Raw genomic sequence first — 17650 nt, 5'->3', positions numbered from 1 at the left:
ACTGACCCTGTATATAGTCACCTTCCCCCTATACATATCTACCTCCATCACTCCAGTATCCCTGTCCCCTATACATATCTACCTCCATCACGCCAGTATCCCTGTCTCCTTCCCCCTATACATATCTACCTCCATCACGCCAGTATCCCTGTCCACTTCCCCCTATACATATCTACCTCCATCACTCCAGTATCCCTGTCTCCTTCCCCCTATACATATCTACCTCCATCACTCCAGTATCCCTGTCTCCTTCCCCCTATACATATCTACCTCCATCACTCCAGTATCCCTGTCTCCTATACATATCTACCTCCATCACTCCAGTATCCCTGCACATTGTTAATATGGCACTGTAACTGACCCTGTATAGAGTCACCTTACACCTATACATATCTACCTCCATCACTCCAGTATCCCTGCACATTGTTAATATGGCACTGTAACTGACCCTGTATATAGTCACCTTACCCCTATACATATCTACCTCCATCACTCCAGTATCCCTGTCTCCTTCCCCCTATACATATCTACCTCCATCACTCCAGTATCCCCGTCTCCTATACATATCTACCTCCATCACTCCAGTATCCCTGCACATTGTTAATATGGTACTGTAACTGACCCTGTATAGAGTCACCTTACCCCTATACATATCTACCTCCATCACTCCAGTATCCCTGTCCCCTTCCCCCTATACATATCTACCTCCATCACTCCAGTATCCCTGCACATTGTTAATATGGTACTGTAACTGACCCTGTATAGAGTCTCCTTCCCCCTATACATATCTACCTCCATCACTCCAGTATCCCTGCACATTGTTAATATGGCACTGTAACTGACCCTGTATAGAGTCTCCTTACCCCTATACATATCTACCTCCATCACTCCAGTATCCCTGCACATTGTTAATATGGTACTGTAACTGACCCTGTATATAGTCACCTTACCCCTATACATATCTACCTCCATCACTCCAGTATCCCTGTCCCCTTCCCCCTATACATATCTACCTCCATCACGCCAGTATCACTGCACATTGTTAATATGGTACTGTAACTGACCCTGTATATAGTCACCTTACCCCTATACATATCTACCTCCATCACTCCAGTATCCCTGTCTCCTTCCCCCTATACATATCTACCTCCATCACTCCAGTATCCCTGTCCCCTTCCCCCTATACATATCTACCTCCATCACTCCAGTATCCCTGCACATTGTTAATATGGTACTGGAACTGACCCTGTAGATAGTATGCTTACCCCTATACATATCTACCTCCATCACTCCAGTATCCCTGTCCCCTTCCCCCTATACATATCTACCTCCATCACGCCAGTATCACTGCACATTGTTAATATGGTACTGTAACTGACCCTGTATATAGTCTCCTTCCCCCTATACATATCTACCTCCATCACTCCAGTATCCCCGTCTCCTTCCCCCTATACATATCTACCTCCATCACTCCAGTATCCCTGTCTCCTTCCCCCTATACATATCTACCTCCATCACTCCAGTATCCCTGTCCCCTTCCCCCTATACATATCTACCTCCATCACTCCAGTATTCCTGTCCCCTTCCCCCTATACATATCTACCTCCTTCACTCCAGTATCCCTGTCTCCTTCCCCCTATACATATCTACCTCCATCACTCCAGTATCCCTGCACATTGTTAATATGGTACTGGAACTGACCCTGTATAGAGTCACCTTACCCCTATACATATCTACCTCCATCACTCCAGTATCCCTGCACATTGTTAATATGGTACTGTAACTGACCCTGTATATAGTCACCTTACCCCTATACATATCTACCTCCATCACTCCAGTATCCCTGCACATTGTTAATATGGTACTGTAACTGACCCTGTATATAGTCACCTTACCCCTATACATATCTACCTCCATCACTCCAGTATCCCTGTCTCCTTCCCCCTATACATATCTACCTCCATCACTCCAGTATCCCTGCACATTGTTAATATGGTACTGGAACTGACCCTGTATATAGTCACCTTACCCCTATACATATCTACCTCCATCACTCCAGTATCCCTGTCTCCTTCCCCCTATACATATCTACCTCCATCACTCCAGTATCCCTGCACATTGTTAATATGGTACTGTAACTGACCCTGTATAGAGTCACCTTACCCCTATACATATCTACCTCCATCACTCCAGTATCCCTGTCCCCTTCCCCCTATACATATCTACCTCCATCACTCCAGTATCCCTGCACATTGTTAATATGGCACTGTAACTGACCCTGTATAGAGTCTCCTTACCCCTATACATATCTACCTCCATCACTCCAGTATCCCTGCACATTGTTAATATGGTACTGTAACTGACCCTGTATATAGTCACCTTACCCCTATACATATCTACCTCCATCACTCCAGTATCCCTGTCTCCTTCCCCCTATACATATCTACCTCCATCACTCCAGTATCCCTGTCCCCTTCCCCCTATACATATCTACCTCCATCACTCCAGTATCCCTGTCCCCTTCCCCCTATACATATCTACCTCCATCACTCCAGTATCCCTGTCCCCTTCCCCCTATACATATCTACCTCCATCACTCCAGTATCCCTGTCTCCTTCCCCCTATACATATCTACCTCCATCACTCCAGTATCCCTGCACATTGTTAGTATGGTACTGTAACTGACCCTGTATATAGTCACCTTACCCCTATACATATCTACCTCCATCACTCCAGTATCCCTGTCTCCTTCCCCCTATACATACCTACCTCCATCACTCCAGTATCCCTGCACATTGTTAATATGGTACTGTAACTGACCCTGTATATAGTCTCCTTCCCCCTATACATATCTACCTCCATCACTCCAGTATCCCTGTCCCCTTCCCCCTATACATATCTACCTCCATCACTCCAGTATCCCTGCACATTGTTAATATGGTACTGTAACTGACCCTGTATATAGTCACCTTACCCCTATACATATCTACCTCCATCACTCCAGTATCCCTGTCTCCTTCCCCCCATACATATCTACCTCCATCACTCCAGTATCCCTGTCCCCTTCCCCCTATACATATCTACCTCCATCACTCCAGTATCCCTGTCCCCTTCCCCCTATACATATCTACCTCCATCACTCCAGTATCCCTGCACATTGTTAATATGGCACTGTAACTGACCCTGTATATAGTCACCTTACCCCTATACATATCTACCTCCATCACTCCAGTATCCCTGCACATTGTTAATATGGTACTGTAACTGACCCTGTATATAGTCACCTCACCCCTATACATATCTACCTCCATCACTCCAGTATCCCTGCACATTGTTAATATGGTACTGTAACTGACCCTGTATATAGTCACCTCACCCTATACATATCTACCTCCATCACTCCAGTATCCCTGTCCCCTATACATATCTACCTCCATCACTCCAGTATCCCTGTCCCCTTCCCCCTATACATATCTACCTCCATCACTCCAGTATCCCTGCACATTGTTAATATGGTACTGGAACTGACCCTGTATATAGTCACCTTACACCTATACATATCTACCTCCATCACTCCAGTATCCCTGTCCCCTATACATATCTACCTCCATCACTCCAGTATCCCTGTCCCCTATACATATCTACCTCCATCACTCCAGTATCCCTGTCCCCTATACATATCTACCTCCATCACTCCAGTATCCCTGTCCCCTTCCCCCTATACATATCTACCTCCATCACTCCAGTATCCCTGTCTCCTTCCCCCTATACATATCTACCTCCATCACTCCAGTATCCCTGTCCCCTTCCCCCTATACATATCTACCTCCATCACTCCAGTATCCCTGCACATTGTTAATATGGTACTGTAACTGACCCTCTATACAGCTTCTAACTTTCTCGTGTTCTTCTTTCTTATTCATATTTCTTGTGTTTTTATTCTACCTTGTTATTTTTAGTGCTACATTGATAATGATTACTACATTGTTGGGAAAAGAGAGTAGATTATTGTTGTACACTCTAAGGAAAAAAGGTGCTAAGTAGAACACAGACTACTTCTGCTTGTCCCCATAGGGGAAACACATTTGGTGCTAGGTAGAAACCTTCTACTTGTCCCCATAGGGGAACCACATTTGGTGCTAGGTAGAAACGTTCTACTTGTCCCCATAGGGGAACCACATTTGGTGCTAGGTAGAAACCTTCTACTTGTCCCCATAGGGGAACCACATTTGGTGCTAGGTAGAAACCTTCTACTTGTCCCCATAGGGGAACCACATTTGGTGCTAGGTAGAAACCTTCTACTTGTCCCCATAGGGGAACCACATTTGGTGCTAGGTAGAAACGTTCTACTTGTCCCCATAGGGGAACCACATTTGGTGCTAGGTAGAAACCTTAGCAGAGGGTTTCACCTAGAATGAGAAATGTGCAACAGCATACAACAATAACATACATCAATCAGTGTGTGTGTGTGTGTGTGTGTGTGTGTGTGTGTGTGTGTGTGTGTGTGTGTGTGTGTGTGTGTGTGTGTGTGTGTGTGTGTGTGTGTGTGTGTGTGTGTGTGTGTGTGTGTGTGTGTGTGTGTGTGTGTGTGGAAACAGAGAGATAGATGAGGATCAGAGGGAGTATGTCTAAGACCACACAGTACACCAGATAGGACAGACTGACCCTGCCTCCCCCGGCACATAGACTATTGCAGAACAGATACAGCAGGCTGAGACAGGGGAGGTTGGGCAACACTGTAGACCTGTCCAAAAGTACTACCGGACAGGGCCAATGAGGAAGGATAAACACCACCCACTATGCCAAAGCACAACCCCCACACCACTCAACCAAAATCCACAGACCACTAACATACTACCTTGATAAAAGGTTGCATATGGCCCAGGAATATGTTCCCCACTACACTAGCCCTAAAGGGGAGCAAAACCGGAATATGTTCCCCACTACACTAGCCCTAAGGGGAGCAAAACCGGAATATGTTCCCCACTACACTAGCCCTAAGGGGAGCAAAACCGGAATATGTTCCCCACTACACTAGCCCTAAGGGGAGCAAAACCGGAATATGTTCCCCACTACACTAGCCCTAAGGGGAGCAAAACCGGAATATGTTCCCCACTACACTAGCCCTAAGGGGAGCAAAACCGGAATATGTTCCCCACTACACTAGCCCTAAGGGGAGCAAAACCGGAATATGTTCCCCACTACACTAGCCCTAAGGGGAGCAAAACCGGAATATGTTCCCCACTACACTAGCCCTAAGGGGAGCAAAACCGGAATATGTTCCCCACTACACTAGCCCTAAGGGGAGCAAAACCGGAATATGTTCCCCACTACACTAGCCCTAAGGGGAGCAAAACCGGAATATGTTCCCCACTACACTAGCCCTAAGGGGAGCAAAACCGGAATATGTTCCCCACTACACTAGCCCTAAGGGGAGCAAAACCGGAATATGTTCCCCACTACACTAGCCCTAAGGGGAGCAAAACCGGAATATGTTCCCCACTACACTAGCCCTAAGGGGAGCAAAACCGGAATATGTTCCCCACTACACTAGCCCTAAGGGGAGCAAAACCGGAATATGTTCCCCACTACACTAGCCCTAAGGGGAGCAAAACCGGAATATGTTCCCCACTACACTAGCCCTAAGGGGAGCAAAACCGGAATATGTTCCCCACTACACTAGCCCTAAGGGGAGCAAAACCGGAATATGTTCCCCACTACACTAGCCCTAAGGGGAGCAAAACCGGAATATGTTCCCCACTACACTAGCCCTAAGGGGAGCAAAACCGGAATATGTTCCCCACTACACTAGCCCTAAGGGGAGCAAAACCGGAATATGTTCCCCACTACACTAGCCCTAAGGGGAGCAAAACCGGAATATGTTCCCCACTACACTAGCCCTAAGGGGAGCAAAACCGGAATATGTTCCCCACTACACTAGCCCTAAGGGGAGCAAAACCGGAATATGTTCCCCACTACACTAGCCCTAAGGGGAGCAAAACCGGAATATGTTCCCCACTACACTAGCCCTAAGGGGAGCAAAACCGGAATATGTTCCCCACTACACTAGCCCTAAGGGGAGCAAAACCGGAATATGTTCCCCACTACACTAGCCCTAAGGGGAGCAAAACCGGAATATGTTCCCCACTACACTAGCCCTAAGGGGAGCAAAACCGGAATATGTTCCCCACTACACTAGCCCTAAGGGGAGCAAAACCGGAATATGTTCCCCACTACACTAGCCCTAAGGGGGAATATGTTCCCCACTACACTAGCCCTAAGGGGAGCAAAACCGGAATATGTTCCCCACTACACTAGCCCTAAGGGGAGCAAAACCGGAATATGTTCCCCACTACACTAGCCCTAAGGGGAGCAAAACCGGAATATGTTCCCCACTACACTAGCCCTAAGGGGGAATATGTTCCCCACTACACTAGCCCTAAGGGGGAATATGTTCCCCACTACACTAGCCCTAAGGGGAGCAAAACCGGAATATGTTCCCCACTACACTAGCCCTAAGGGGGAATATGTTCCCCACTACACTAGCCCTAAGGGGGAATATGTTCCCCACTACACTAGCCCTAAGGGGAGCAAAACCGGAATATGTTCCCCACTACACTAGCCCTAAGGGGGAATATGTTCCCCACTACACTAGCCCTAAGGGGGAATATGTTCCCCACTACACTAGCCCTAAGGGGCTACACTAGCCCTAAGGGGAGCAAAACCGGAATATGTTCCCCACTACACTAGCCCTAAGGGGGAATATGTTCCCCACTACACTAGCCCTAAGGGGGAATATGTTCCCCACTACACTAGCCCTAAGGGGGAATATGTTCCCCACTACACTAGCCCTAAGGGGGAATATGTTCCCCACTACACTAGCCCTAAAGGGGAATATGTTCCCCACTACACTAGCCCTAAGGGGGAATATGTTCCCCACTACACTAGCCCTAAGGGGGAATATGTTCCCCACTACACTAGCCCTAAGGGGGAATATGTTCCCCACTACACTAGCCCTAAGGGGGAATATGTTCCCCACTACACTAGCCCTAAGGGGGAATATGTTCCCCACTACACTAGCCCTAAAGGGGAATATGTTCCCCACTACACTAGCCCTAAGGGGGAATATGTTCCCCACTACACTAGCCCTAAGGGGGAATATGTTCCCCACTACACTAGCCCTAAGGGGGAATATGTTCCCCACTACACTAGCCCTAAGGGGGAATATGTTCCCCACTACACTAGCCCTAAAGGGGAATATGTTCCCCACTACACTAGCCCTAAGGGGGAATATGTTCCCCACTACACTAGCCCTAAGGGGGAATATGTTCCCCACTACACTAGCCCTAAGGGGGAATATGTTCCCCACTACACTAGCCCTAAGGGGGAATATGTTCCCCACTACACTAGCCCTAAGGGGGAATATGTTCCCCACTACACTAGCCCTAAGGGGGAATATGTTCCCCACTACACTAGCCCTAAGGGGGAATATGTTCCCCACTACACTAGCCCTAAAGGGGAATATGTTCCCCACTACACTAGCCCTAAAGGGGAATATGTTCCCCACTACACTAGCCCTAAAGGGGAATATGTTCCCCACTACACTAGCCCTAAGGGGGAATATGTTCCCCACTACACTAGCCCTAAGGGGGAATATGTTCCCCACTACACTAGCCCTAAGGGGGAATATGTTCCCCACTACACTAGCCCTAAAGGGGAATATGTTCCCCACTACACTAGCCCTAAGGGGGAATATGTTCCCCACTACACTAGCCCTAAGGGGGAATATGTTCCCCACTACACTAGCCCTAAGGGGGAATATGTTCCCCACTACACTAGCCCTAAAGGGGAATATGTTCCCCACTACACTAGCCCTAAGGGGGAATATGTTCCCCACTACACTAGCCCTAAGGGGGAATATGTTCCCCACTACACTAGCCCTAAGGGGGAATATGTTCCCCACTACACTAGCCCTAAGGGGGAATATGTTCCCCACTACACTAGCCCTAAGGGGGAATATGTTCCCCACTACACTAGCCCTAAGGGGGAATATGTTCCCCACTACACTAGCCCTAAAGGGGAATATGTTCCCCACTACACTAGCCCTAAGGGGGAATATGTTCCCCACTACACTAGCCCTAAGGGGGAATATGTTCCCCACTACACTAGCCCTAAGGGGGAATATGTTCCCCACTACACTAGCCCTAAGGGGGAATATGTTCCCCACTACACTAGCCCTAAGGGGGAATATGTTCCCCACTACACTAGCCCTAAAGGGGAATATGTTCCCCACTACACTAGCCCTAAAGGGGAATATGTTCCCCACTACACTAGCCCTAAAGGGGAATATGTTCCCCACTACACTAGCCCTAAGGGGGAATATGTTCCCCACTACACTAGCCCTAAGGGGGAATATGTTCCCCACTACACTAGCCCTAAAGGGGAATATGTTCCCCACTACACTAGCCCTAAAGGGGAATATGTTCCCCACTACACTAGCCCTAAGGGGGAATATGTTCCCCACTACACTAGCCCTAAGGGGGAATATGTTCCCCACTACACTAGCCCTAAGGGGGAATATGTTCCCCACTACACTAGCCCTAAGGGGGAATATGTTCCCCACTACACTAGCCCTAAGGGGGAATATGTTCCCCACTACACTAGCCCTAAGGGGGAATATGTTCCCCACTACACTAGCCCTAAGGGGGAATATGTTCCCCACTACACTAGCCCTAAGGGGGAATATGTTCCCCACTACACTAGCCCTAAGGGGGAATATGTTCCCCACTACACTAGCCCTAAGGGGGAATATGTTCCCCACTACACTAGCCCTAAGGGGGAATATGTTCCCCACTACACTAGCCCTAAGGGGAATATGTTCCCCACTACACTAGCCCTAAGGGGGAATATGTTCCCCACTACACTAGCCCTAAGGGGGAATATGTTCCCCACTACACTAGCCCTAAGGGGGAATATGTTCCCCACTACACTAGCCCTAAGGGGGAATATGTTCCCCACTACACTAGCCCTAAAGGGGAATATGTTCCCCACTACACTAGCCCTAAAGGGGAATATGTTCCCCACTACACTAGCCCTAAAGGGGAATATGTTCCCCACTACACTAGCCCTAAGGGGGAATATGTTCCCCACTACACTAGCCCTAAGGGGGAATATGTTCCCCACTACACTAGCCCTAAGGGGGAATATGTTCCCCACTACACTAGCCCTAAGGGGAATATGTTCCCCACTACACTAGCCCTAAAGGGGAATATGTTCCCCACTACACTAGCCCTAAGGGGGAATATGTTCCCCACTACACTAGCCCTAAGGGGGAATATGTTCCCCACTACACTAGCCCTAAGGGGGAATATGTTCCCCACTACACTAGCCCTAAGGGGGAATATGTTCCCCACTACACTAGCCCTAAGGGGGAATATGTTCCCCACTACACTAGCCCTAAGGGGGAATATGTTCCCCACTACACTAGCCCTAAGGGGGAATATGTTCCCCACTACACTAGCCCTAAAGGGGAATATGTTCCCCACTACACTAGCCCTAAGGGGGAATATGTTCCCCACTACACTAGCCCTAAGGGGGAATATGTTCCCCACTACACTAGCCCTAAGGGGGAATATGTTCCCCACTACACTAGCCCTAAGGGGGAATATGTTCCCCACTACACTAGCCCTAAGGGGGAATATGTTCCCCACTACACTAGCCCTAAAGGGGAATATGTTCCCCACTACACTAGCCCTAAAGGGGAATATGTTCCCCACTACACTAGCCCTAAGGGGGAATATGTTCCCCACTACACTAGCCCTAAGGGGGAATATGTTCCCCACTACACTAGCCCTAAGGGGGAATATGTTCCCCACTACACTAGCCCTAAGGGGGAATATGTTCCCCACTACACTAGCCCTAAAGGGGAATATGTTCCCCACTACACTAGCCCTAAAGGGGAATATGTTCCCCACTACACTAGCCCTAAAGGGGAATATGTTCCCCACTACACTAGCCCTAAGGGGGAATATGTTCCCCACTACACTAGCCCTAAGGGGGAATATGTTCCCCACTACACTAGCCCTAAGGGGGAATATGTTCCCCACTACACTAGCCCTAAAGGGGAATATGTTCCCCACTACACTAGCCCTAAAGGGGAATATGTTCCCCACTACACTAGCCCTAAGGGGGAATATGTTCCCCACTACACTAGCCCTAAGGGGGAATATGTTCCCCACTACACTAGCCCTAAGGGGGAATATGTTCCCCACTACACTAGCCCTAAGGGGGAATATGTTCCCCACTACACTAGCCCTAAGGGGGAATATGTTCCCCACTACACTAGCCCTAAGGGGGAATATGTTCCCCACTACACTAGCCCTAAAGGGGAATATGTTCCCCACTACACTAGCCCTAAGGGGGAATATGTTCCCCACTACACTAGCCCTAAGGGGGAATATGTTCCCCACTACACTAGCCCTAAGGGGGAATATGTTCCCCACTACACTAGCCCTAAGGGGGAATATGTTCCCCACTACACTAGCCCTAAGGGGGAATATGTTCCCCACTACACTAGCCCTAAGGGGGAATATGTTCCCCACTACACTAGCCCTAAGGGGGAATATGTTCCCCACTACACTAGCCCTAAGGGGGAATATGTTCCCCACTACACTAGCCCTAAAGGGGGAATATGTTCCCCACTACACTAGCCCTAAGGGGGAATATGTTCCCCACTACACTAGCCCTAAGGGGGAATATGTTCCCCACTACACTAGCCCTAAGGGGGAATATGTTCCCCACTACACTAGCCCTAAGGGGGAATATGTTCCCCACTACACTAGCCCTAAGGGGGAATATGTTCCCCACTACACTAGCCCTAAGGGGGAATATGTTCCCCACTACACTAGCCCTAAGGGGGAATATGTTCCCCACTACACTAGCCCTAAGGGGGAATATGTTCCCCACTACACTAGCCCTAAGGGGGAATATGTTCCCCACTACACTAGCCCTAAAGGGGAATATGTTCCCCACTACACTAGCCCTAAGGGGGAATATGTTCCCCACTACACTAGCCCTAAGGGGGAATATGTTCCCCACTACACTAGCCCTAAGGGGGAATATGTTCCCCACTACACTAGCCCTAAGGGGGAATATGTTCCCCACTACACTAGCCCTAAAGGGAGCAAAACCGGAATATGTTCCCCACTACACTAGCCCTAAAGGGGAGCAAAACCGGACAGGAAGTCCCAAGGGAGTCGAGTATAGTGAACAAAGCCTGGCATAGGGAGGAACCACTCTTGCCGTCTCTGACTGCCAGAGACTCGGCCTCCTTAATAGGGTCAGAGAATCCCAGGAGTGAGTGGGGAACCGGCCAAGCAGAGACAGCAAGAGTGGTTCCTCTTGCCAATGCCTTGCCGTTCACCTAACGCACCCCTGAGCCATAGGACCTAATGAAGAGATGGGTCTTCAGCAAAGACTTAAAAGTTAGAAACCGAGTCTGTTTATCTCACATGGAACGGCAAGACTATTCCATAAAAGAGGAGATATATAGGAGAAAGTCCTGCCTCCAGCTGTTTCCTTTGAAATTCTAGGGACAATAAGGAGGCCTGCGTCTTGTGACCGTAGCGTACACATAGGTACATAATGTACGGCAGGAACAAATCAGAGAGTTAAGTTGGAGCAAGTACATGTAATGCTTTGTAGCTTAACAAAAAACTTGAAAATCAGCCCTAGCCTTAACAGGAAGCCAGAGGTTAGCACTGGAGTAATATTGTAAAAACAAATGTTTGATTCTAGTCAAAACATCTAACAAGAAATGGGAGACTGGGGGGGCCTAAATGGAGGGTAACATAGGTGCTGTCTGAAGAGATGGTTCTAAATATTCAAATGGATGTTTGAGGAGTTTCAGAAGAGTCCAGCTGAGCTGAAGGCACTGAAGACAAGGTCCCCAATGGCCAGGAGTCTGGTCTTAGTGGTTATAAGGACGCTGGAGTCAGATGAGTAGAGTGAGTGACAGGGAATTTCGATGTGCAAGCATGTCAGAACGGTAAGAAAGAGCCAAGACATGGAGAGATGTGTAGCTGAGCAGTGGAGTTGGTGGAGAGTAGATGTGATGGTTTCCCTGGTTTTACGTGTGGATGTAGGGAAGTTTTTCACTTTCCGGTGAAATAAAGCATCCAAGGATAGATCGAACAACGATGGTCGTTCAAAGGTTTTAAATTATTCAGACAACGTGGACAATGAGAAGTAGCATACAGCCTGTACTGCAACAGTCCGCAGCCTTACTTCATACCATAACATCAGATAAGGACCCAGAGTAGAGAGAACACTATCTTTTCCCTCACCCCCCCCCCCCCCTGCCAGCCCATCAGAATGCCTGCAAACAGATTGAGCCATAAAGGTAAGATAACACCAAAATGGTGTTCAGCGTGACCACTGAAGCTACAGAATTCTGAACATATTGAAGAAGGTTGACAGAGAGGCTATAGAGATGAATGTTGCACTTTGACAAATTATTTAACACAATACTATTCAGAACTTCGCAGAGCAGAAAGTTTTATTGTTGTGTGAACCTGAGGAAGTCAGAGAGTTGGGCTGTAATATTTTCCTTTATGGGTGTGCAATGTGTATACCTGACTTGTGAACAATAGAAAGTTGGTTTTACGGTGACTAGGTTATGTGATCAAGGACCTATTGGAATTCTAAGTCAAACGTTTAACAAATAAATTCAAGTAAAAGATAATGTAACAATATTTCAGAAAATCAACATTGGTTCGAGGAGTCTAGGTCACATGGTCAAGGAGAAATTGAATTGTAAGTGCTTTTTTATCAATAAAATAATTTGTATTAAATGGAATCTTTTGATGAGAAAACTAAAGCATGTGAAACATGCCTTTCTATATAAGGAATAACAGACAGTTGAAATTAGGTTGTTAAGTCATGTGGTTGGAGAGCTGTTGAAATTTGACATTTTCAAATATTTATATAAAATTGTGTAAGCACTTTATAGGAAAACCATGTGTGATGTGTGTCCCTAACCTGTGAACAATACAATGTTGGTTTATGCTGCGTAGGTCACATGGCCAAGGAGTTATTGAAATAAGTATTTTTCTTTAAATAAATATATATATGTTAAAACTTTTGGTATCATTTTATGAGAAAACCAAAGGGTGTGCAACTTGCCTCTCTATGTAAAAAATAATGGACAGTTGAAATGAGGTTGCTAAGTCACTTGGTGTATAAGAGCTATTGGATTTTGAATATTGTGATCATGCACTTTGTTGACGGTCCCTAACTAGTTGCATTGACTTTGAGACGGCTGCCTACACGGTTGCCTTGTGATTATGAAGCTCGGGTCGGACTCGGGAAAATAAGACCTGTGCAATGTTGTACACCTTTTTTCCTTCATAAAGAGCCTAACCTGAGGTATATAGCTAAAACCGTTCCTGAGCAATAGAAGTTTGAAGTTCCGAATGTCTGACCAATATCGAATCTCAAACCAACTTTACCGCGGTAATCCACCTCACTTGTCAAAACCAGAGCCAAAACACAGATAGATAAACCCTGTATTACTTGCCAATTCTACAAGAGAGTCAGTATAGCAATAACACTTGTTTTAGAGTAGGTAGGGTTGCATACTGCAGCGTCATACACGCAGGCGCTGGAAGTACTTGCCACAATTTCACCTGCACAGACTTGCAGTAATCATTGAGAATCTTCCAACTGAACTCAGGTACCAAATGCAATGGAAGAAATACCACACATTGTGAATATGTTGCTCAAGTTCAAATGCTTGAATCCAAAGGTATTTCATATATATCTATAACGGTAAAGGACTCTTAGCATTAAGACGTGTTAATCAATCTGTTACATGAAGCACATTATGTCCTCAGTCTTCATGTTTTGAACATTTCATTTTAGAGACACGACATGACATATTTGAATAAATAAATAAATAATATGACGTTCACGGTATAATTTTACTGACTTCAAACGACTCTTGAACAGTTTCGTTTTGCGTGAACCGTAAACAATAATGAATAACTCGGATCACTTGAAATACCTTGACGCAGCTAACGTCCCGTCCCGTTGAGTCTCCTACACCTGAAGGGTAAGTCTACATTTGACAGTTGTGAAAACACTTCTTACATTGAGTTTTACGAATTTGCCTCTTACCTAATTTGAGAACTTGACACTCCACCAGCATCTGCAAGGAAATGTTGATATTGTATTTCTGCGAGGTAGATGCGCTATAGGCCTAGTCCTTTGGGTATTACCAGGTATTCCCTCGAAGAAAGTGTATGTGGAGCAGGAAGATGTATGCTCAAGCCACTCCCTTGTCGGTAGGATACTTCCTTATTTCTGTGGTATTACAATTTATATTGTGTTTTGTGCAAGTAATAGCTATGTTATAAACTACGTTTGTGAATATATATATATATAGTTTATGCATGCCCACTCTAAGACACTATAGTGTGTAGCCCTATAGGGAATATAAACGTTTTGAACCCAACTAAATAAATATATATATATATATATATATATATATATATATATATATATATATATATATATATATATTTATTTAGTTGGGTTCAAAACGTTTATATATATATATGCATGCCCACTCTAAGACACTATAGTGTGTAGCCCTATAGAGAATATAAACGTTTTGAACCCAACAAAATAAATACATAAATATTTAGCTGGGTTCAAAACGTTTATATTCTCTATAGGGCTACACACTATAGTGTCTTAGAGTGGGCATGCATAAACTATTCAAAACATAAAGTATAGTGGAATAAATGTGTTTGCCAGAGAAATGGTTATGTATAGTGTTGAAACACTAGATACATTAACTTACATCTAGACGTTCCGCTAGCGGAACACCTGCTCCAATATCCAATGATAGGCGTGGCGCGAATTACAAATTCCTCAAAAATACAAAAACTTCAATTTTTCAAACATATGACTATTTCACAGCATTTTAAAGATAAGACTCTCCTTTATCTAACCACACTGTCCGATTTCAAAAAGGCTTTACAACGAAAGCAAAACATTAGATTATGTCAGCAGAGTACCAAGCCAGAAATAATCAGACACCCATTTTTCAAGCTAGCATATAATGTCACAAAAACCCAGAAGACAGCTAAATGCAGCACTAACCTTTGATGATCTTCATCAGATGACAACCCTAAAACAGAGTACAGAACTCCTCTATGCACTCGATATGTCCGATTTTAAAATAGCTTTTTGGTGAAAGCACATTTTGCAATATTCTAAGTACATAGCCCAGGCATCACGGGCTAGCTATTTAGACACCCGGCAAGTTTAGCACTCACCAATATCAGGTTTACTATTATAAAAGTTTGATTACCTTTTGTTGTCTTCGTCAGAATGCAATCCCAGGACTGCTACTTCAATAACAAATGTTGGTTTGGTCCAAAATAATCCATCGTTATATCCGAATAGCGGCGTTTTGTTCGTGCGTCCCAGACACTATCTGAAATGGTAAATCAGGGATGCGCGCATGGCGCAATTCGTGACCAAAAAAATCTAAATATTCCATTACCGTACTTCGAAGCATGTCAACCGCTGTTTAAAATCCATTTTTATGCCATTTTTCTCGTAAAAAAGCGATAATATTCCGACCGGGAATCTCCTTTTAGCTAAACAGAGGAAAGTAAACAAAGCTTTCGGTCGACGCGGGCACGAGCCTGAGTCTCACAGTACTGTAACCAGCCACTACCCAAACGTGCTACTTTGTTTCAGCCAGAGCCTGCAAAGCCACGATTCAGCTTTTTACCGCCTTCTGAGACCCTATGGCAGCCGTAGGAAGTGTCACGGGACAGCTAAGATCCTCACTCTTCAATAAACAGAGACAAGAAGAACGACACCTTGTCAGACAGGCCACTTCCTGCATGAAACCTTGTCAGGTTTTTGCCTGCCAAATGAGTTCTGTTATACTCACAGACACCATTCAAACAGTTTTAGAAACTTTAGGGTGTTTTCTATCCATATGTAATAAGTATATGCATATTCTAGTTACTGGGTAGGAGTGGTAACCAGATTAAATCGGGTACGTTTTTTATCCAGCCGTGAAAATACTGCCCCCTAGCCATAACAGGTTAACACACGTTACCACGTCTTCTGTAGGCCTACTCAGGTTAGGTTGAATGTCTTTAGGAGGCAGAGTTTTTGCAGATGCAGTATTTTCACAGCGAGGAGTATAGCAATCCACCCTTGGGTCGCCTAATAACTAATAAAGAACACTAAAGGGCGCCATAGTTCTGTTTGTTAGACAGACAGCTGGTTCCTAAACAGGGCCTGTGCTCTTGTCTTTTTTGGGCCACTAAGACTTATTTACATTTTAGTCATTTAGCAGAAGCTCTTATCCAGAGTCACTTACAGGAGCAATTAGGGTTAATTGCCTTGTTCAAAGGCTTATCAAGAGATTTTTCACCTAGTCGGCTAAGGGATTCGAACCAGCGACCTTTCGGTTACTGGCCCAACGCTAGGCTACCTGCCACACTTATGTCACGTTAACGATATGAGAACAAACTAACAAAATCAAGCAATTTTCACACATTTCATGCAATTCTGCTAATTTTCCCATAGGGCAGAGATATTTTTTAAATCAGTTTTCCAGATAATTTCCATAAAATTCTACCCATTTCGCCATGATTTATGCCATGTTAATGTGTTCTGAGTGAAAGTGACTAGCAACATTAATGGGGGCATATACAGAGAGGGGTACATGAGGTGTAGAAGGAACAGCATATACAGAGGGTGGACATGAGGTGTAGAAGGAACAGCATATACAGAGGGTGGACATGAGGTGTAGAAGGAACAGCATATACAGAGGGTGGACATGAGGTATAGAAGGAACAGCATATACAGAGGGTGGACATGAGGTGTAGAAGTAACAGCATATACAGAGGGTGGACATGAGGTGTAGAAGGAACAGCATATACAGAGGGTGGACATGAGGTGTAGAAGGAACAGCATATACAGAGGGTGGACATGAGGTATAGAAGGAACAGCATATACAGAGGGTGGACATGAGGTGTAGAAGTAACAGCATATACAGAGGGTGGACATGAGGTGTAGAAGGAACAGCATATACAGAGGGTGGACATGAGGTGTAGAAGGAACAGCATATACAGAGGGTGGACATGAGGTGTAGAAGGAACAGCATATACAGAGTGTGGACATGAGGTGTAGAAGGAACAGCATATACAGAGGGGGTACATGAGGTGTAGAAGGAACAGCATATACAGAGGGTGGACATGAGGTGTAGAAGGAACAGCATATACAGAGGGGGGACATGAGGTGTAGAAGGAACAGCATATACAGAGGGTGGACATGAGGTGTAGAAGGAACAGCATATACAGAGGGGGTACACGAGGTGTAGAAGTAACAGCATATACAGAGGGGGTACATGAGGTGTAGAAGTAACAGCATATACAGAGGGGAAAACCTTCCCTGTGGCTCAGTTGGTAGAGCATGGTGTGTGCAACACCAGGGTTGTGGGTTTTATTCCCACGGTGGGCCAGTACAAAAAATATGCATGAAATGAAATGCATGCATTCATTACTGTAAGTCGCTCTGGATAAGCGCGTCTGCTAAATGACTAAAATGTAAATGTAAA

General features: G+C 45.7%; 1 protein-coding gene across 2 annotated transcripts in view; it reads right to left on the bottom strand.

Moving 5' to 3' along the window:
* LOC106608317 (protein-tyrosine kinase 2-beta) overlaps window positions 1–14341 on the bottom strand; it is a 91740-nt gene extending 77399 nt beyond the window's left edge. The window contains exon 1 of one of the 2 annotated variants that reach the window (XM_045721173.2): window positions 14176–14341. The gene's annotated coding sequence lies outside the window, so the exon portion shown is untranslated. Of the gene's footprint in view, window positions 1–14062; window positions 14114–14175 lie in introns of those variants that run through there. The other variant, XM_082977087.1, reaches the window with a different exon arrangement.
* Between the last annotated feature and the right edge of the window lie 3309 nt (window positions 14342–17650).

This window comes from Salmo salar, chromosome 06 (genome assembly GCF_965601325.2).
Source record: "Salmo salar chromosome 06, fSalSal1, whole genome shotgun sequence".
NCBI classification, from domain to species: Eukaryota; Metazoa; Chordata; class Actinopteri; order Salmoniformes; family Salmonidae; genus Salmo; species Salmo salar.
Note: the sequence above shows the minus strand (reverse complement) of the source record. Positions and strands in the feature narration are given on the sequence as shown.